This window comes from Anabrus simplex, chromosome 4 (assembly GCF_040414725.1).
Source record: "Anabrus simplex isolate iqAnaSimp1 chromosome 4, ASM4041472v1, whole genome shotgun sequence".
Taxonomy (NCBI): domain Eukaryota; kingdom Metazoa; phylum Arthropoda; class Insecta; order Orthoptera; family Tettigoniidae; genus Anabrus; species Anabrus simplex.
Window position 1 is genome coordinate 61,635,050 of NC_090268.1, and position 22,737 is coordinate 61,657,786.

Consider the following 22,737-nt stretch of genomic DNA (forward strand, 5'->3'; position numbering starts at 1 on the left):
ACTTTGTGCTCTCATCTAAAGGGGGGGTATTAGATTAATAATTATAGTAGATTTAAGAACAGGATACTCATTTTATTGAAAAACAGGGAAAGTAGGGAAAATACAGGGAAATAAAAACAGAAAATATGCAGAGAAATGACTTGTCACGTCCAAATTAAGCTTTCAACCTAAGACTGGACCCGAACGGAATGACTGAGCGAGACTGATATGTTAACGAGATGCGAGTCGTATGCAGTGAGTAGTACTGTGTGGGGGAGAGATAAAGATGGATAGTGCGCACGGTAGTGACAGACAGTGATTGAAAAAAAAAATAGACATACTTGTGCCAACCACTCAAAGAGGGCAGTACACAAGGTGTGCGACGTATCTAGTATTGCGTTAGTTTGAGTGTGGTGTAACTTACAATTCACTCTTAATGATAACGTAATTCCAGGTCTTCACTTTGATAGTAAAATTAAATGCTTGTAGATAATAAATTTCCTCATTAATTTGTAATTGCCTTGTTTTCATTAAACCAAAATTTAAATTACAGTGAAACCCCTCATATCCGAACCCCGGAAACCCGAAATCCTGGGAAATCATAATGAGTTTTTTCGACAAATTTAAGTTTGAAAACCACGCAAAAAAGTGAAACTTATTTATAGAGAAATTTAAGAGAAATAATTAAAGTAGAATATCCAGCTTCGACAACCAGTCCACTGCACTTGGTGTCAATTCATGCAGAGCCCGTAAACCATCCTTAAATGCTGACTGTGGACAGCTTTCAAAAACATGAAGCAATGTCTGCTTCTCTGCGCCACACTCATACGCAGCACTTTCACAATATCCCCACTTTTTCATCATATATCAGCACCTGCCATGGCCTGTTCCGAAACAGTTGAGTTTTGACCACTTATGTTGAGGAAGATCAAAGCCTGGCACTTTCTCCATTGGGTCTTTAATCAGAAAGGTGTTGGTGGGTGGACATTGTTCCCATCGCTGTCTCCATTCTGCTGTTACACAGAATTTTTCATGAGAGTGCAGATCAGTCCAGAGTGGATTCCGGGATTTTAACCTCTTCACAGGTGGTTCTCGTAAGGCTTGAACAAGAGTGAGTTCTTGTGTACTAAGGTCTTCTTGAGCAACTTTACTTTCGCTGCTTTTCTCCTCAGATCTGGAGGAGTAATGTTTGCTAAAACAGGCAGCCGCTGAGTAGGAGTGGACCTCTATGTACCAGTAACGACTATCATTGTTTCATTGAGCTGTACGTCAATCTTGCTCAAATGTACGCTGTTTTCCCACACGGGAGCGCAGTACTCACCAGCTGATTATGCTAGAGAAAGTGAAGCAGTGCAAAGAGTGTTTGCATTTCCACCCCAGTTGCTGTCTGCTAGTTTATGCAGCAGATTTACTCTTGTACTCAGCTTCTTTGACAGATTCAGGCAATGCTGTTTGAACAACAAGGACCGGTCCAATGAGACACCCAGATATTTTGGGAAAAAGTTGTGGGAGACTTCTGTTCCATTAAAAACCACATGTAGCTTCTGATTAGCTTCCATGTTAATGCAAGTGGAATGCTGTTCCTTCCATTTTACTAGGCTTTGGCTGGAGTCTCCATTTCTGGAAATAGTCACACATGATAGCTAGGTCCTCCATAAGTACATCCTCACAGTGTGCCAAATCTGTACTCTGAATAATTCAAGCTAGGTCGTCTGCAGACTGTATCTTCTTTGAAGTTGTTCTTGGCAGGTCGTGGATGTAAAGATTGAATAGAATGGGAGATAATACTAACCCTTGAGGTAAACCATTATTTAGAGATCTCCACTCTGCTACGTTCACAGTTCAGAAATACAGCAAGCGGGCGGTTGGATAACTTGTTGTTTACTAAGCATGCTAGCTTCTGACAAGGGATGACTTGAACAAACTTGAGCAACAGTTCCTCTCTCCAAACTGTGTGATAGGCTGATGTAAGGTCAACAAAAGCTGCAGCAGTCTTCAGTAATTTTTGGAATCCTACTTCAATCTCTGTTGTCAGTGTTAACACCTGAGCACAACTGCGATTCTTTCTAAAAACCCCCTTGTTCCACTGGGATGACTCTTTGTATTGTTTCCTGGATATGGTTAAGTATCATTCTTTCGAGCATGTTAAGAAGTGAAATTTGTCGATAATGTGGTGCATCAGTTCCTTTCCTAGTTTCAAGACTGCAATTACTTTGGTTTGTTTTAACAACTTAGTTAATTTACCAGTTCATAGAATTTCATTGAAAAAGTTGACTAGCCAGCGTTTTGTACCAGGGTCTGTGGCCTTAAGAACCTCAGGATAGATCTCATCCAGACCAGCAGCTTTATCTTGGATAGAGCCTTGTCCGGTTCTTCAGTACTGAAGTCACAGGAATACTCCGGATGGGATGTCAACTGTGATCTTCTCGTTCTTAGTTGCTTCTTAACACTCCTTCTGTGTACCTTATCCTTCTTCGCTCTAGAGATTTGTGTCAGTCTGGAGGCAATGGCAAACTTCTGCATTTCATGGTAGGGTCACTACCAAGTTTTCATATGAGGTTCCAGGCTTTACAACTAGAGTGTGTGAAGTCCATCTCTGCTGTAGTTCTGTGCCACTTCTCTCTCCTAGATTTACTTATAGCCCTTAGCAACTAATCAGCTGTCATTTTATTAGGAGAGTTCTGATATTCGGTGTAGAGCTGATTACATTCTTCTGCCGTCTTACGATATCCCTGGGGAATGAACTTCCTAGCATTAGCTTTTATGGCGTTGACAAATTTACTGTAATTTTGAAGAACTGATGATATCCACTGAACAGTGTTATCACGCCCTTTTGCAAACTGATCCCACTTTGCTAGTCGAAAATTCCAATGGGGTTGCGGTACTGAAAACACAAGAGGAATCTCAGTGCCATAGTGAATAATAACTGGTCTGTGTTGACTGTGAGGAAAGGAACTGATAACTTTTCGTTGTACCTTTTGTTGTTTCTCAGGAGTTAACTGAGACACTATGCACAGGTCAGGAGAATAATCCTTTTGCCATCTGCCAGAACGGAATGTAATTTCCAATGTACTAAACAGGGTGATCAAAAACTTTTAATGAAGGGCTGGACCAACTGACTCCTGGTGGTTTATAGACATTCACAACAGTAATGCCTGAGATTTCCACTGCCAGGACAGAGATATCTGTTGAGCTGTTTTCATAAACAACAATAACATCAGTTAATTGGAATCTGATGTAAGTTGCGATCCCGTAATGTTCATCATTGATTGCCCCAGCAAGATTGTAACCAGCTATTTTTCCTCTTCTGAAGAGATCTTCACTGTCACTGATATGTGTTTCCTGTAGTGCTATCAAATCCACGTTGTTCTCCAGCATAAGACAAGACAGATACTGACTCTTTGGTGGTGATATTGATTTGATATTTAAGTGACAAATGCGGAGATTGTTACCAAGTCTGATCAATATGTGTTCTGGTTGGCCCTGAAAAGGACTGTTAGTGGACATAGTACTTGCTATCATCTGCTTGTTGCTGTGTTGCAGCACCTTCGTGGAGAATCAGCTGGTGTCCCACCGTTGCCCAGGGAACGCCCAAATGCCTTATCTACCGTACTTCGGGAAGGCTCCTTCCGTGTTCCCCAGTGTTGTGTATAATTGTGTATAACTGTGTGTTTTTAAGGAATAGACGTAGCGACAATAAAGTGGTTTTATGCAAGGAAGTGTACATATCTCATGCGATATTTATTTATACCAAAATAAAATCGCATTGAGAATGATAAATTGGCGACCATGATAGGATTCTGGGATGATATTTGACTCGAAAATTAAGATTGACAAAATGACCGTGGTGTTCTTATGTAAAGCGCTGGCATCCCGAGATTTGCCGACGACGGGAAGCGGACTTACAGGCAAGACTGTGCTAGGGTTTGTTGCACAACAAGGTAAGCTCTATGTTCACACAGTTAACTTCTTTGATTCAGACTCAGTCTGGAAGAATCGAGGCCCACCTGAACCAGTTTCAAGAAGTAAAAGACCAAATCAATTCTTTGGGCAAAGATGTCAAAGAAAATATTTCAATAATTAATGATAAAATAAACAGCTTAGAATCAGACATAAGTTAAAGTAATAGATGATATGCATTCCTTAGAAAATAAAGTTTAGGAAAAGTTTGGAGAAATTGAACAAGAATCCAACAATTTTAAAACTAAAGTAGACCAGAAATTTACGGAGTTTGAGTCAAAGGTAAATATTAAAATTTTAACTCTCAAAAATAAAACTTGTGTTGGCTTTTGGAAAACCTGTTGAACCCAGAGTAATGAGACAGCTTACCAGAATTTCATGGTAGGCTCGCGTGTCCTAAAACATTTCTGAAAATATTGAAGTCCCTACTTTGTAGGAGAAAGATACCAATACAAATATACTTGCAGATTGTCAGTCAACAACTAAAGGGGTCAGCAGGGGCTCGGTGGCAGAACATTAGAGGGCTCAGTCTTGACTGAGAAGAATTCAAGAAAGAATTCATCCAGAGGTTTGACTCAGATGCTGTCCAAACTTATATCCAAAAAAGTTCCTAACAGAGAGACAACCCAGTGGAATGAGAGCGGGAGCTTTCATTATTCAAAAACTCTAGCTCTTTTAAGAGAGTCCACGAGGAAATAGACATTGACACTTCTCACCGATCACCACCCTCTAGGACCCCGGTACCACCTAGGGGTGATGAGGTGAATAACCTTACCCACCAGGGTGAGAGAAGAAGAGAGGAGAAGAGAGAGAGAGAGAGAGAGAGAAGAGAGAGAGAGAGACCCTGGTGAGAAGGTTGTTAGCGTGTCCGCCCCAAAAAGGGAGAAATAGCGAACACGAGGGAGAGATGGGCACAAGAAGAGCAACAACAAAGTACCGTCACAATATTAAAAAAACAAGAAACCATGGAAAAACTTACCGGAAACAGCGTAGGAAGACGACTTAAAGGCCGTGGAAATAAATGCACAAGAAAAACGGTGGCAGTGCTCCACCGAACGTGGCGAATGAAAACCGACACTTCAATTAAGTTGAAAAAAAAAATTTAATGGAAGGGCAAAAGGTAGGTAACAAACCAAGTCATTAAGATGATAAAGCCTAAGTTTATTTTTAAAACGTAATGCCAAAATGTAAATAAAATCAACGTAAGGTTGAAAAATGGAAAAGGAAATTAACAATAAGTAAAATAAATTAGAATATACCCAGGTGGGGTTTAAAAGAAAATTAATTCATTACTAAATAACAATTAATGAAAAATAAATACTCTTTAACAGATAATAAATAGAGAACTTGATGAAAACAACAAGAAAGAAAGGGTGACCTCCGTACCTAATTAAATGTGATCAGAAAACAACGGAAAACCAATAGACTTTCTTACATAAATGTTACCTTTAAATTAAATGTGATCGATCACGGATAGTTAAATAAATTTAAAAAAGTATTAAGTTAACAATTATTCCATAAAATGGATCTTCAACGCGGTCGCTTCTCATAATTACCAAATTTGAAATCGTTCAGTTTCCACCAAGGACAGTTTCCAAGACAAACAGAATTTTACGTTAAAATACCTCCTCACGCGGGGCAAGGAAATGGTAACACAACATAAAAGGAGGAGAAAATAAATAAATTAATTTAAAGAGTAAACGATACACTCAACCCCGAAATATATATAATTCAAGATCCACACAGGCTCAACACGCCAGACAACTCTTAACCCGACAACAATACCCACACGAACCGTTGCCAAGGTAACCACTAAACAAAGCAACGCCTCCTAAAACACGGAGGAAACCAGGCTAGAGAAAAATAATTCACCCCAAAAACCCCAGAAGGGGGGGGGGGGGGAGAAAACATACCAAACAAATTAGAAAACAAAACACAGGAAAGCAAACAGAAATCCGAAGAAAGGTAAAGCTCGGTACCTTGGGGACTGTACCTTGGTTTACAAAAAGGTTACAATTTAAGTGCCAAAAGTAGATCAGTAAAATTTTAAATTAATAATTCCAATTTAGTTCATGGTGAACCTTCCACATTACTGTGATTAGTTGCCGAAACTGTTTTTCAGATTTCCGATACCACACACACGAATTGATATTAATTTAACGACGAAGTCCAAATATTTATTATTATTATTATTATTTTTACTTTTCCAGAAATCTCCGAAAGTATCAAAATTCTCTTCTGGTCGACGTTTAGAATGATTTCAAACACTGGTACATACCTTTGGTGATGAAGAAATGAGAGGAATTTTAACCTGACATTGTTGACGAAGAAAATACAGTCACACCGCTGGCATCCAGACCTGGTTGTGAAGTATCCAGACGAAAAATAAATCCCAAAAAAAAAAACGCTCAAAAGAAAAGGCAGGAGGTCTTCAACTAGTTCATACGGGGAAAATCCCCGTTAACGTGAAGATTACGGAGGATTCCAGGTACACCACGACTCCATGACGCCGGACACAAAACCACACCAGTTCGACATGGCGGACTGAAGCGAACTGCCTCTCGCGTCGGCAAGCAAGCGAGGAGGAGGCCAGTTTTGCCTGGTAGTAGGCCTGCGCATGCGCGGCCAAACAGAGCTAGGAGGACGGCGCGCGGCATACATTAGCTTAAAACGGGAAGTCGAGCATTCAATTGACACAGATACTCCAGGGCTCACAGGCCAGTTCAAAATGTTTACAAGGGGGAGGCTCACATTATTTAATATCGTCTCAGCCCTCCCGCCCCGAATCGACGACAAAACCTCATGCACATGCCATCAATGATGAGGTGGTCACACATACACTAAATTTGGGCGGAGTAGTCCAACAGAAAACGACCACCAAGATTAACTAATTTTAGTTAGGAGTTCACATGACCAGATTAATAGTCCAAGACACAGTTCCATATCACATAGTTTTTAGAAATAATTGGCGGGGTGCGATCAACATCAGTGTCCAGAAATGTTAACCGAGCACTCGGAAAATCACCAGAGTAATGTTTGTCATCAAATAGAGAGCACAATGACCAGAGTTCACCAAAGTTTCAGGTTCACCTAATACACATGTTTTCTATGCATCACACAATGATACAGTTTATGACACATGACGCAGTTCACCTAGAGGTTTGGCAACTCTCACACTAATCACAGATATACTGACCAAAATTAAACAAAACCACATGATTATAAGTCCACGCATCCAGGTTATTTTCTCAAGCACGGTGGTAAATTAATTTTAATGCACGAATACCTTTACAAGTCTCCTTTGATATTAAGGAAACGCATGATCTTGTGTTGCAAAGGGAGACTACAGGGGAAATTAAACGCACCGGAAAACCCGAATGGGGGCAAAACCACAAGAAGAGGGAGGAACAAAAAACAAATCAGGAAATTAAAGTAGGTGAGTATTCAGTTACAGGATCCATAGATCCGCCAATTAACTTTACATAGGCTAGTTACCAACAAACTAGCTGAAGCCCAGAGCTCTCCACTTGGTCCAATATAGTACCAAAGGAAACGAAGGGTCCATACAACGACAATTAAGAAATCAAAGGGAAACTACATAAAATACACCATGTTACACTGCCACGAAGGACACTTAGCCATGACACGTAGAGAAACAATGAACAAGAACACATAGAAATATAGGGTACAATCCAGCACATAATACCAACTAGGACAAAGACAGATATCCCTAAGGATCAAGAACATAACGGAAGGGAAATCAGTAATATTACTCAAGCACAAATCACCCACAAGAAAAATATATAAGTAAAGGTACAGGACCACTCCAAAGAATAGACGTCCTTGGAACATATGGTTTAGAATACCAGACGTTAAACTAAGAGGACACATGAATGACCTATCAAATTACACTTTTAGATATTGGAGTGACACACACACAACCACAGAGTGGCGAACTCGTCAATCAGTCCAAGGGTCAAGAACGAGGGGTTGAGCAAAATACAAACCACACTGGGATCGGCAACTTATCCAGGATCACCAACAAAACACAGGTAAGGACTCAAGCATAGAAAACTAATTTTTGAACAGACCAACGGAAAACCATCAGAGAGAAGGGACGCAGAAACCACTCGAGTTACCGAGAGGTAAGACAGGCAAGAGTAGCATCGATGGGCAATCGGGAGACTCCTATAGGTTACCAGATGGAAAAATCGCGATCAGTCAGTCACCCACAACGGCCACATCAAGGTACAACTACCCAAAATATATGCACCGGGCAACGTGGTACAGAATAGTAACCACGAACCTAATTCTGCGTGAGGAAGAACAAGTCGAAAATCCCAGAGCCAAGAGATAACTAAGAATGGCCCACCCTAAGGTGTGCTTCTTCGGAGTAGTGGATACCAAACCAACAACCAAATGTACCGTGACACAGAGGTAAATTAAAGGACAAATCACATCCCAACCAAGGTGTCTTGACAGCCAAACAACGTAATCCAAAACACGATTACCTAAATAATGGCAAGCTAGCAGCACGGGTTATCAATAGAGAGGTAAAGGATAACTATCCTCAACGCGTGCTCACAGACCACAACCTAACAGCACAATACAAAGCAGAAATTACAACAGCAAACCAGGTACAGATTAAGGACTAGGTCCATCCCACAGAAGCACAAAAGGAGAAATATCCTCAGGAAGGAAGTCCGACAGTACCACCGAAAACTCCACACGCCAACCGGTAGATAAGGAAAATTACACAACGTTACTAACGGTCCACATTTCAAAAGGATCCAAACAACTCACAACAACATTACCAAGTTACAACACAGGAGATACAACCATAATGCTGGCAGGAGTGCACCAACCGAACGCCCACAGGAAAAATCGGAGACAGATTTTCTACATAACCCCAAAACCAAAAGGTTAGGAAGATAAATTCAGCCCAAAAACCCATTACAGGAAAAATAATATAGAGGGTTCACGCATAGAAAACCACCTTTAGAACAGCCGCGAAGAGTGCCCAAAAGTAGGAGTGTCAGATCTCTCAATCATGGATGAATACAAACATCAGTATCCGGAACAGAAACACCTTTAAGACACGGAGTCCATGCAGAAGGCAAGCAGGGAACTTTTCCGACACCAATAGATCGAAACACACCACAATCAGAAATCGTACAATACTAAAAAGGCACAAATAGCAACCCAATCATGACTAAGCACCACACATCTTCAGACACACGCACACTATGAAAGGATGACAAAATGGTAAACACTCAGGCACCAGACACACTCCCTTACATTCCATCCCAGGCACACCATAGCTCAGCAATGATTAAGTCACAAGATGATCGAAGGGTTCAGCGGAAGGAATCTGATGCGGAGCCACAGAAGAATCAGATCTTTGAAATTACATAAGCCTAGAGAAAACAGAGGGACAACAAAGCACAATTTAAGTTAGATGTCATCAGATTTCCCCAAAGGAACTTCGTTAGCGCACCACATAAGCATAAGGTTAGATAACGAGTATATCAATTCCAATGGTATTAATTAATACCACCATCACAAGACAATTAAGGAAAGACAATTTCTAACTACAAGAATCCACACCTAGAAACAGTAATATACGAGAAGTACTAAATTAGAGTCACCAACACGAGGCACAGAAAGGACCAGATTGACTCGCTCGCCATCCCACAGTATGCGTGCTAAATTCACTAACGATACAGGTCAGTTACCAAAGGTGCGTCCATCCAGCGGAAGATGCGGTACGATTTGCCAGATCAACCTGGTTTAATTTGAGAAACATGAACGCGCCTAATACGTTTTGCTACAGGGTCACTTACCAAAATTGAAACGGGAGACAAGAACTCCAATACCGTGCACGGGCCTTGGTACCTAGGGGCAAGTTTTGCCGAAAACTTATTCACAGCTTTACTCATTGGGTAGCACTTAACATACACGAGATCACCAACATTGAATTTTGACGGTTTCCTACCTTTATTGTACTGCCTTTTGACCTTTTCGTATGACACAGCTAGATTCCTTTTTGCTTCGTTCCAGATCTTTTGAACATCATTAGGCCTAGATAGGTCTGGGAGAAGATCCTCAATACATAGCAGGTTAGACATAGGGGAGTACGGAGTATAGCCAAACATTAAAGACATAGGCGTCTTACCATGGGACTCATGAGTAGCGGAATTGAAAGCATGTGCCAACCAATGCAGACAGGAGTCCCATTTGGACTGGTTGTCATGATGATACGCTATCAACGCAGATTTTAAGTTCCGATTCAACCTCTCTGCATAAGAAGGATTTGGATAGTATGGAATAGTGGTGACATGTGAAATTGATGGTTATGAATTTCATGTTTTTGGTCCGTATTGAACAATATATAAGTAATAATAATAATAACTTAAATGTTTCCACCTTTTCAATACAATATATTCACAAATTTACAAAATTATACGGTACTAGTTTCGACCCATCTAGGGGTCATCATCAGCCGTTAATTTTAGGCCTAGATATTGAAAGGCTTTCTGTTTTGCCTGGTAAGCTACATCATTGATGGTTATGAATTTCATGTTTTTGGTCCGTATTGAACAATATATAAGTAATAATAATAATAACTTAAATGTTTCCACCTTTTCAATACAATATATTCACAAATTTACAAAATTATACGGTACTAGTTTCGACCCATCTAGGGGTCATCATCAGCCGTTAATTTTAGGCCTAGATATTGAAAGGCTTTCTGTTTTGCCTGGTAAGCTACATCATTGATGGTTATGAATTTCATGTTTTTGGTCCGTATTGAACAATATATAAGTAATAATAATAATAACTTAAATGTTTCCACCTTTTCAATACAATATATTCACAAATTTACAAAATTATACGGTACTAGTTTCGACCCATCTAGGGGTCATCATCAGCCGTTAATTTTAGGCCTAGATATTGAAAGGCTTTCTGTTTTGCCTGGTAAGCTACATCATTGATGGTTATGAATTTCATGTTTTTGGTCCGTATTGAACAATATATAAGTAATAATAATAATAACTTAAATGTTTCCACCTTTTCAATACAATATATTCACAAATTTACAAAATTATACGGTACTAGTTTCGACCCATCTAGGGGTCATCATCAGCCGTTAATTTTAGGCCTAGATATTGAAAGGCTTTCTGTTTTGCCTGGTAAGCTACATCATTGATGGTTATGAATTTCATGTTTTTGGTCCGTATTGAACAATATATAAGTAATAATAATAATAACTTAAATGTTTCCACCTTTTCAATACAATATATTCACAAATTTACAAAATTATACGGTACTAGTTTCGACCCATCTAGGGGTCATCATCAGCCGTTAATTTTAGGCCTAGATATTGAAAGGCTTTCTGTTTTGCCTGGTAAGCTACATCATTGATGGTTATGAATTTCATGTTTTTGGTCCGTATTGAACAATATATAAGTAATAATAATAATAACTTAAATGTTTCCACCTTTTCAATACAATATATTCACAAATTTACAAAATTATACGGTACTAGTTTCGACCCATCTAGGGGTCATCATCAGCCGTTAATTTTAGGCCTAGATATTGAAAGGCTTTCTGTTTTGCCTGGTAAGCTACATCATTGATGGTTATGAATTTCATGTTTTTGGTCCGTATTGAACAATATATAAGTAATAATAATAATAACTTAAATGTTTCCACCTTTTCAATACAATATATTCACAAATTTACAAAATTATACGGTACTAGTTTCGACCCATCTAGGGGTCATCATCAGCCGTTAATTTTAGGCCTAGATATTGAAAGGCTTTCTGTTTTGCCTGGTAAGCTACATCATTGATGGTTATGAATTTCATGTTTTTGGTCCGTATTGAACAATATATAAGTAATAATAATAATAACTTAAATGTTTCCACCTTTTCAATACAATATATTCACAAATTTACAAAATTATAAGGTGGAAACATTTAAGTTATTATTATTATTACTGACATGTGAAATGCCCAACTCAAACAGATACCTTTTGAAGGAGTTACTGGTGAAAGAACTAGCGTTGTCAGATACTAAGAACTTAGGTGGGCCAAAGGATGCAAAGATGGAATTTAGACAGGAGATAGAGGTACGTGAATTAGTGGACCTGGTGGGAAAGATCCAACAGAACCGGGAAAAGGCATCAATACAGACAAAAATGTGGGTGTTTCCCAAGGAAGATCGGGGGAGGGGTCCTACGAAATCTATGAACAGTCGTTCCATGGGGCGCGAAGCTTGTGATGAAGACATTAATCCCACCCGGTTATTCAAATTAGGTTTGCTGATGGCGCAAGATTTACAAGATTTGACCATGTTCCTGATATCACTATCCATTTTCTTCCAAACAAAGAATTGCCTGATTTTCAAACGAGTTTTGAAATTTCCTAGATGACCGCCAAGGGGTGAACAGTGGTAATACTTGAAAATGACCGGTACCAGAACCTTAGGAACGACAATTTTGGAATTATGGTCCTTGCGACCCTTACAACAGAGAACACCCTTAGATAAGGAGTAAGGTTTCACTTCGATCCCGCTACTGATTGTATCAATGATCCTTTTCAGATCCGGATCAGTTTTTTGATGATCTCCAATTTCTTGATATAGCAATGGGGAGTCGGTGAGGATGGCACTAACTCCAACGGTATTGACAGCAAGCTCATCGACACATGGGTTGGCTTCCGCACAAGGATGACCTTCAAACATCCTGCTCAAGCCATCGGCGATGACGTTCTCAGACCCACGAATGTGGCGAACATTGAAATTAAAGGATGAGATCCGTAATGCCCATCTAGTTATCCTACCGGTCCTTTTGGGTCGGTTCAACACCCAAGAAAGAGCCTGATTGTCGGTTTCCAGATCAAAGTTGACGTGTTCAATGAATGATCGAAATTTTTCCAGAGCAAACAGCACAGCTAGACACTCTAGTTCATAAATGGAGTACTTAGACTCCAGATCATTGAGGACCCTAGATACGTAGGCCACGGGCCTACGCCCATCTTCATGTTCTTGTAACAGAACGCCAGCAATAGCACGCCCAGAGGCATCAGTTTGGACAATGAAACGTTTCTCGAAATCGGGAATAGCTAACAAAGGTGCATTAATCAGTGCGACCTTCAATGAATTAAAAGCTTCCTCCTGGGCTTTACCCCAAGTAAATTTTACATTCTTTTTCCTAAGGTCGTTCAACGGGGCAGCCACTTCAGCAAAGTTAGGGATGAATTTTCTAAAGAAATTGACCATACCAATGAATCGAGCAACGCCCTTGACATCTTTGGGAGGTGGAAAATCCCTAATGGCTTGAGTTCTGGAATGATCTATGGAAACGCCTTCAGAAGAAACTACATGTCCCAAGAAAGACATGTTGGGTCTGGCGAAAGCTACCTTTGATAACTTCACTGTAAGGCCGGCTTTCCTTAACCGTAGCAATACTTCCCTAACGTGCACCATATGTTCCTTGAAGGTATTCGAATAAATTAATAAATCGTCCAGGTAATTAAAGACATAGCTGAACTTAATGTCAGGGAGAATGGAATTTAACAACCTTGACAACACAGCTGCTCCACAGCTTAGCCCGAACGGAAGTCTGAGGAACTCATACAAGTTCCAGTCGGTGATGAAGGCAGTGAGGGGAATTGATCTCTTCGATAAAGGCACTTGGTAATAAGCCTGGTTCAAATCCAGGACAGTGAAAAATTTCGCACCTGAGAACCATCCAAAACAAGTATGAAGGTCGGGTAGGGGAATAGATTGGAGTACAATCTTACTATTTAGAGACCTATAGTCAATCACAGCACGATAACCACCAGAAGGTTTGGGTACCAAGAACACAGGGGACGCATACGGGGAAGTCGAAGGTCTGATCACTCCGTCTCTTTCCATTTGCTCAATGATTTTCTTTAATTCCAACATACGAGGTGGGGAAAGGCGATAAGGAGGGGATCGAACAGGCTGCAGGTCCGACAACTCAATGTCATACTCGAGTACGTTGGTCAAGCCTAACTTGCTAGTGAACACATCGGGAAATTCCCTGCAAAGATCACGAACTTGCTGTGCTTCGGCATCTCCTAAATGATTCAGGTCAAGCCGATCGATGTCACTAGACTCATCTGACTCAGGGTAACCCACACACAAAACTTTAGGCATTTTCAAGGGAACGTTAATCAATTCAAATTTCAGGTCAGGAGAAAATTTAAAAAAGAAATTTCGACACTGAGGATCCAAAACGACACCAGCCCAAGATAGAAAATTGGTACCCAGAATAATGTTACATGATAAATTGGATGTCACCAAACACTTGATCTTCCAAGTGAAATTCCCAATCCTCAACTTGACCTTCACAGTCCCCAAAATATTTAAGAACTGACAATTAGCCGAAACGCATCTTAAGTTAGTGGGTTTTATTTCCGGAAGTTTACACGAGGATTTCTTTTGACAATACCAGGCATAATTCATCAAGCATACTGCGCTTCCAGTATCAAGAAGGGCATCTACGGGTTCATTGTTGACTTCGACAAATGTGCACGTGCCAGAGGAGGGGGCATGAGCAGAAATACTATTGCACCTAGGGGGACACACCGGTTTCTTACGAGATTCAGGGTTTACAAACTTAGAATTGGCAGACTTTGCCCTTTCCCTTTCTAGTCATTGAGTACCATTTCTGTCTACCAAGGGGCAATTTCTTTTAACATGCTGTCTAGAGCCACAGGAATAGCAAGCGCCTGGACCACGTCTAACGTCAGGGCAGGAATTTCTTAGATGATTTCGGGACCCACAGTTGTAACATTTACGGGCATTCACTACCTTAGGTGTTGACGGAAGGACGGGACAATTGGTAGTAGTAGGGGGAGGGAAATTCACAGGTCTGGAGGCATCCCCATGTTTGACATCTTCAGCAAAGGAACAGGCCTCTTCCAATTCTTGAAAGGTAGTAGGGCAACGGGTTAAGGAAAGATAGGAGCGGTACGCAGGAGATATTCCTTTTAAAATTCTAGAGACCATTTCACATTCTGGCACAGAAATTCTAAAAACCTTGCAAAAGAATCGCAGATCCAGCACATAAGTTAGCAAGTTCTCATGCAGGAACTGAGTCCGGAAACAGTGTTGGGGCACAAGACTTTGGAGAGCAAGAGAGGGAATAAATTTGGAAAGGACAAGTTCATGAAAGGTACTAATCGATAAATTCTTAGAGATAGCTTCAGAAATTTCTCTCTTTAGAATCCCTTCACAATGAGGGAAGAGGGCGCGGAAAATCCCCAAATCATCGACTGAGTACACATTACCAGTCTCGGTTAACTCCACCAGAAACCGAAGGAATCGAATACACTCATCGATAGAATTTACAGAAAAGGACTTCACTCCCCGAAAGACTTCCTTTAAACAGTTAGGCGATGACGCCGAATTTAGCTTAGAGACTAAGGTTTCCAGTAAAGGAGCAGTCACACAGCACTGACCTTGGGCATGGGTCGAGGACGCAATTTGGTGGGAAGGGACACTCGGGGTGGGTACAGTAGGGTTAAGTCCAGTAGAAATAGAACAATTCTCCATATCTCTGTTAATCAACAGCAAATCTAGATCAGAGGTGATGCCAGAAACCACCGTTAACAATCTAGCACATTCTGACACAAAAACAGAATCAGGCTTAATAGATAATAAATCCAGAATTCAACCCGAGTAGTGGTCAGCTCTGGCCCTCAGCCGGTTTACTTGGGCTTTGGACGGAGGCAATTCAATAAACTCTTCGCGAATAATATTAATTTCGTTAAGATTGTCACAGATCAGGTTAAGGTACTCACCCACTCGACTCCTGTCAATAGAAAATACATTAATGGGGACCTGGGAGTTGGCTGATAGCAAGGCAGCGCACTCAGCAACAGTACGGGCAGGTTCAAGGCCACGAATGGATAACTCGTACTCCAATTCGGCACGACGCAGGAAGGAGGGGTTCGTAACGGCACGCGCCATGGTAGCAAACATGGAACAAAATAATCAAAAAATTACACAAGATCCTTGCACTCCCTTTTACAATAGTTATTGACAATAACACTTTTAGTTTTTCAATTTTTGGTTTCCATCCACCAACATTCGCCACAGCACTGCACCAAGCAAGGGTAGGAGGGGAGGAAAGTTAGGTTGCGCAAGGCAGAAACAACAGAGATTAGGCAGCAGAGCAACAACAGTGGAACAACAAACAACCACCGCTCTGCTACCACTCTCACCGATCACCACCCTCTAGGACCCCGGTACCACCTAGGGGTGATGAGGTGAATAACCTTACCCACCAGGGTGAGAGAAGAAGAGAGGAGAAGAGAGAGAGAGAGAGAGAGAGAGAGAGAGAGAGAGAAGAGAGAGACCCTGGTGAGAAGGTTGTTAGCGTGTCCGCCCCAAAAAGGGAGAAATAGCGAACACGAGGGAGAGATGGGCACAAGAAGAGCAACAACAAAGTACCGTCACAATATTAAAAAAACAAGAAACCATGGAAAAACTTACCGGAAACAGCGTAGGAAGACGACTTAAAGGCCGTGGAAATAAATGCACAAGAAAAACGGTGGCAGTGCTCCACCGAACGTGGCGAATGAAAACCGACACTTCAATTAAGTTGAAAAAAAAAATTTAATGGAAGGGCAAAAGGTAGGTAACAAACCAAGTCATTAAGATGATAAAGCCTAAGTTTATTTTTAAAACGTAATGCCAAAATGTAAATAAAATCAACGTAAGGTTGAAAAATGGAAAAGGAAATTAACAATAAGTAAAATAAATTAGAATATACCCAGGTGGGGTTTAAAAGAAAATTAATTCATTACTAAATAACAATTAATGAAAAATAAATACTCTTTAACAGATAATAAATAGAGAACTTGATGAAAACAACAAGAAAGAAAGGGTGACCTCCGTACCTAATTAAATGTGATCAGAAAACAACGGAAAACCAATAGACTTTCTTACATAAATGTTACCTTTAAATTAAATGTGATCGATCACGGATAGTTAAATAAATTTAAAAAAGTATTAAGTTAACAATTATTCCATAAAATGGATCTTCAACGCGGTCGCTTCTCATAATTACCAAATTTGAAATCGTTCAGTTTCCACCAAGGACAGTTTCCAAGACAAACAGAATTTTACGTTAAAATACCTCCTCACGCGGGGCAAGGAAATGGTAACACAACATAAAAGGAGGAGAAAATAAATAAATTAATTTAAAGAGTAAACGATACACTCAACCCCGAAATATATATAATTCAAGATCCACACAGGCTCAACACGCCAGACAACTCTTAACCCGACAACAATACCCACACGAACCGTTGCCAAGGTAACCACTAAACAAAGCAACGCCTCCTAAAACACGGAGGAAACCAGGCTAGAGAAAAATAATTCACCCCAAAAACCCCAGAAGGGGGGGGGGGGAGAAAACATACCAAACAAATTAGAAAACAAAACACAGGAAAGCAAACAGAAATCCGAAGAAAGGTAAAGCTCGGTACCTTGGGGACTGTACCTTGGTTTACAAAAAGGTTACAATTTAAGTGCCAAAAGTAGATCAGTAAAATTTTAAATTAATAATTCCAATTTAGTTCATGGTGAACCTTCCACATTACTGTGATTAGTTGCCGAAACTGTTTTTCAGATTTCCGATACCACACACACGAATTGATATTAATTTAACGACGAAGTCCAAATATTTATTATTATTATTATTTTTACTTTTCCAGAAATCTCCGAAAGTATCAAAATTCTCTTCTGGTCGACGTTTAGAATGATTTCAAACACTGGTACATACCTTTGGTGATGAAGAAATGAGAGGAATTTTAACCTGACATTGTTGACGAAGAAAATACAGTCACACCGCTGGCATCCAGACCTCGTTGTGAAGTATCCAGACGAAAAATAAATCCCAAAAAAAAAAAAACGCTCAAAAGAAAAGGCAGGAGGTCTTCAACTAGTTCATACGGGGAAAATCCCCGTTAACGTGAAGATTACGGAGGATTCCAGGTACACCACGACTCCATGACGCCGGACACAAAACCACACCAGTTCGACATGGCGGACTGAAGCGAACTGCCTCTCGCGTCGGCAAGCAAGCGAGGAGGAGGCCAGTTTTTCCTGGTAGTAGGCCTGCGCATGCGCGGCCAAACAGAGCTAGGAGGACGGCGCGCGGCATACATTAGCTTAAAACGGGAAGTCGAGCATTCAATTGACACAGATACTCCAGGGCTCACAGGCCAGTTCAAAATGTTTACAAGGGGGAGGCTCACATTATTTAATATCGTCTCACACTAATGCCCCTTATATACCTAATAGAACTGTTACATGATAGGGTTCGATCGCTTGTCAGGGTGGTACAGCCAAAAATATTTGAAGAGCTCCGTCATATCACAGCAACACTAGACGAAGAGACAAGTTACCGTGCCTCATATACGAAAACCTCAACTACGGAGGAATCCTGGAAATGCTACAGATGTGGGCAGACTGGGCATTTAAAAGATCACTGCCCGGAAAACTAGATTGAAACTGTCCACGAGTCGGGGCAAGGATGGTTCCGAAAGAATAAAGAAGCCCCAAGCAAATTACACTTGACTAAAAATGTAAACATATTGGTCAAATTTATAACAAGGATGGGACTTATTCCACCCCACCTGGCCATTAATTTGACCATTAATGACAAATCTTTCATTCCTATCCTTGACATTCAAACTTCACACTCATTTGTGAACATGAATGTAGCAAAATTAATAAAACCTTTCTGTCCTGATAAGATGTCGACTGTCAAGGGGGCAACCCATGGCCTAAATGACAAAATTAAGGGTTACACCTTTCTTCAAGGCAAATGCTTCAATGAAGTAATAGATATACTCTTCACTGTTGTCAAGGATATGATACCGGATATAATCTTAGGACATGATTTTCTAACCAAATACGGGATAGTGATAGATTATACAGTCAACAAAATATTCTTAGGTAATAAAAGTAGAATTAGGTTGGCATGGTCAGAAAATAAAACCTTTGTGTCTGAAGCTTTGAAAACCAATGTATTGACTGAACTGAAAACAGGGCTGTTGGGGTTGGAAGAGAAGAAATTATCTTCAGAAATTACTGTACAGGTTTCCCGAGGTTATTACTGATAGAACTGGATTTACCACAAGAGTAACACATAAAATAATTTGCAGGGATAATGCTCCAGTTGTTGAACAAAGGCCTTACTAACTTAACCCAGATAAATGAAATTTTGTAATAGTAAATGTCAAGGAAATGGAAAACCAAGGGTTGGATTGAACCTTCAGTATCAGGATGGGCTTCTCCAATAGTACTACCCAAAAAAGAAACACTGTGACTACCAACTTTGTGTAGACCTGCGTCAGGTAAACAACAAGACTGTATCAGATGCTTACCCCATGCCAGATCTTTGAAATCTGATAAACCAACTGAGTGTGGCAAAAGTCTTCAGTATCCTTCATTTGAATTTGGGCTACTGCCAAGTGGAAGTCGAGGATGAGTCTCGGCCAATGACCGCGTTTTCCACCCAAAGAGGATTATATCAATTCAGAGTCGTGCCCTATGGTTTCAAGAATGCTCCAGCCACCTTTATGCCCCTGATGGACAAAGTTTTGTCCAGATACACAGGCAAATTTTGCCAAGTTTATTTGGACGACCTCCTAGTGTACAGCAAGAAGTTTTCGGACCATCTGGAACACCTCGCTAGAGTCTCAGACATTTAAAGATAAAAATTTCATTGTTCCGTATTGAAATTATTGATGTTAAAAATTAAATAACTGGAAAGGAGGTTCAACTATTCAATACTCAAAAGAAAGAAACGTAGCAATCACATTTCTATTTAAATGGGACCGGTTTCGACCTTAGTCTAGGTCATCATCAGCCATAAAAAACATGTAAAAAACATGTAAAATGTTTATGAATGTTGGATGTCAGTTTCATAAACATTTTACATGTTTTTTACGGCTGATGATGACCTAGACTAAGGTCGAAACCGGTCCCATTTAAATAGAAATGTGATTGCTACGTTTCTTTCTTTTGAGTATTGAATAGGTTGAACCTCCTTTCCAGTTATTTAATTTTTAGAGTCTCGGACAGGTTAAGGATTCATGGATTTACCTGCCAAGCGAAGAAGTGTCAGTTTTCATCAAACTCTGAGTGCCTGGGTCGTGTGTTGACGGACAAGGGCTTGGAGAGACAAGCTGAGAAGAATAGGGCCATTGAGGAACAGAAAAGCCCTATATGAAACACCAAGTACGTCAATTTTTAGGCCTCTGTGGGTGGTACAGTAGTTTCGCACAACACTTCAAGGCAAAGGCTGCTCCGCTAATCGACCTCCTCAATAAAAATATACCATTTAAATGGACCCAAAAGGAAGAGACAGTCTTCCAGGTGCCCCCGTACACCAAGCGAACCTGTAATTTCCACGACAAATACTATATGTTATTTTGTTAGACCAGCCCCATGTTATTCTTCTCGCATGCGCACTGTAGATCTGGACACGATGAGCACCGAGGAATAAATAGCCAGAAAAAACAATGCGTACACAGGCAGAAAGGTAACCAAAAATGAAAATTATTTTTAAAAAATCAGTAGAGGCTCAAATCAACCAGAGGTAACCGAGCTATACATAAATACTTGCCTATGATGTTCACGTGGACTGGGTCGAATATGACTAGAGACAAGGTCATCAACTGAACTCAAGCCTGTTAAATTAAAAGGGTTTAATTTAAAAGGATACCTGTCCTATTCCCACAATAATAATGCCAATTAAAAAAAGGGTTTTTAAATAATAATTAAACCAAAATTATAGATGGCCACACGAAAATCAGGGAGATAAAATAACCACAAAAAGAATGTAAAACCCGTCCAGATGGTAACAATACATGAGCTCAAAGAGTATTCACTATCCTCATAGCATCGCACCTCCTCATAACCTGAATCAGCCAACTGGTTCAATCACACATAGAATACAGTTAATTAGAAAATAATGAAATAAATTTTTACCTGGGACCAAAATACAATGAATGTGTGACGCATAACTCAGCCCAAAGTAATAAATTATTACTTATCACCATACCTATAGGACAAGTCTTTAACGGTCATAATACATTCATTGGGATGCCACTCAACAATGATTTACAATGTACACAAAAAGAAAAAAGATCAAATATGGCCAAACTTAAGATGAGGGGAAGAGAAGGCACGCGCAGGCATAACGACTTGGATCAGAGATAAACAAAGCATACCTAAGAGAACACACACACACATACACACACACAATGCCAGGGGCCCTAAAAGCAAAAATAAGAATAAACGACACAACTAGGCAATGTGATATGCATCCTACATACCTCACATTCGAACACTCAAACAGAGGTTAAAGGGGTCCAAGAAACAGGGAATGCATAAAAGACAACAATGGTTAGTAGAACCCAAAAGTAGAATCACGGTTCATAAACAATGTCTCACGTGGATATTCAAGGCCAAACACACACAAGATTGGAGCCCCAATGCACATAATCAATACGTCTCTCACGTACAATTCAAATGCCAAAACAGCACAAACCATCCTTGTACAGGCCCTTCCGATACACGACAACATAGTGGCGATATCGGAGCGTAATTTGGTACATGAATAATAATAGTACAGAGACTTCCACACATGAACCATAGGATAAAATCAACATAAACTGCTGAGACAATATGCATATTCTGAAAACGTTTAAAGTAACGCTTGTAAAAACTAGCATTTCTTAACATTGTGTTGCCTGCCATAACCCTTCACCAAGCATTCTGTTTGAAGAAGAGCCATGGAGAAAAAACTAGGTAGACAAGATTGGGAATAAATGCATAAAGTCACAGGACAACAAAGGCGACATCTGTGATCTCCTTGGGCTAAGTTTGCGTGTACAATAAATTTCAAAGGATCGGTCATGATACCGAAATCAATAAGTACACAAGCAGTTCGTCCATAAACTGAACCAGGTAATCACAGAAGTGGCCAGGATATGGCACAATCTTCCCACACCTCCCATTAAAATGAGACCTTACCAGGTGATCAGTCAGGAAGGGCTCTTTCTGAACAGCGAGTATACACCAAAATTAGGAATTATAGAACTAAACGTGTGCACGTATACTAAATCTAAGAATCTAATCTAAACTTAACCTAGATATACAATAAGAAACGTATCGGGTTAGAAACCCATAGCACTATATCACAATACAGTCAATTGTGAAAGAGGTGTTATGTGTGTGTTCCGATAAAAATTATCTTCACTTCCTGAATTTCAAATTGCAATTACGCCCGAAAGCCCGCTTGTGACCACCCAGGAAGCGGTGGGTGGGAGCATCCTGTACCCGTGCAGTAGTATCCGCCTGACAGCACAGGTCCCTGCACAGCCAAATGCCAGAAGGACATATTATTATTAATTGTTTTTTAAATTTTTTTCTCTATATTTATTTCTCTGTACACGCGATGGGGTACATGCTATTGTGGGTGATTGGAGGAAGAGAGTCATAGTGCTCATTACCTCAGTCATTCCGTATTTGGCATCGTTCGGCATCGGACCCTGGGCAGTGCCTGCTATGGGTATTGCCTTGGCTGCTTGGTTTGGCTACAGAGGCCTCTGATCGAAGTGGGTGGGATTCAGGGAGGATGATTTTGGGCATGGCTTTGAAACATCTTCAGCCTCCCCAATGTGGTCCCCCATTGAAGTCTTCAACTTGTGATTCCTTGAGGGGTTCAACCTCCTGGGAACA

General features: G+C 40.4%; 1 protein-coding gene across 1 annotated transcript in view; it reads left to right on the forward strand.

Annotated features, from left to right (window-relative positions):
* dikar overlaps positions 1-22,737 on the forward strand; it is a 293,245-nt gene that overhangs the window by 116,941 nt on the left and 153,567 nt on the right. The gene's annotated exons all lie outside the window — the stretch shown is intronic.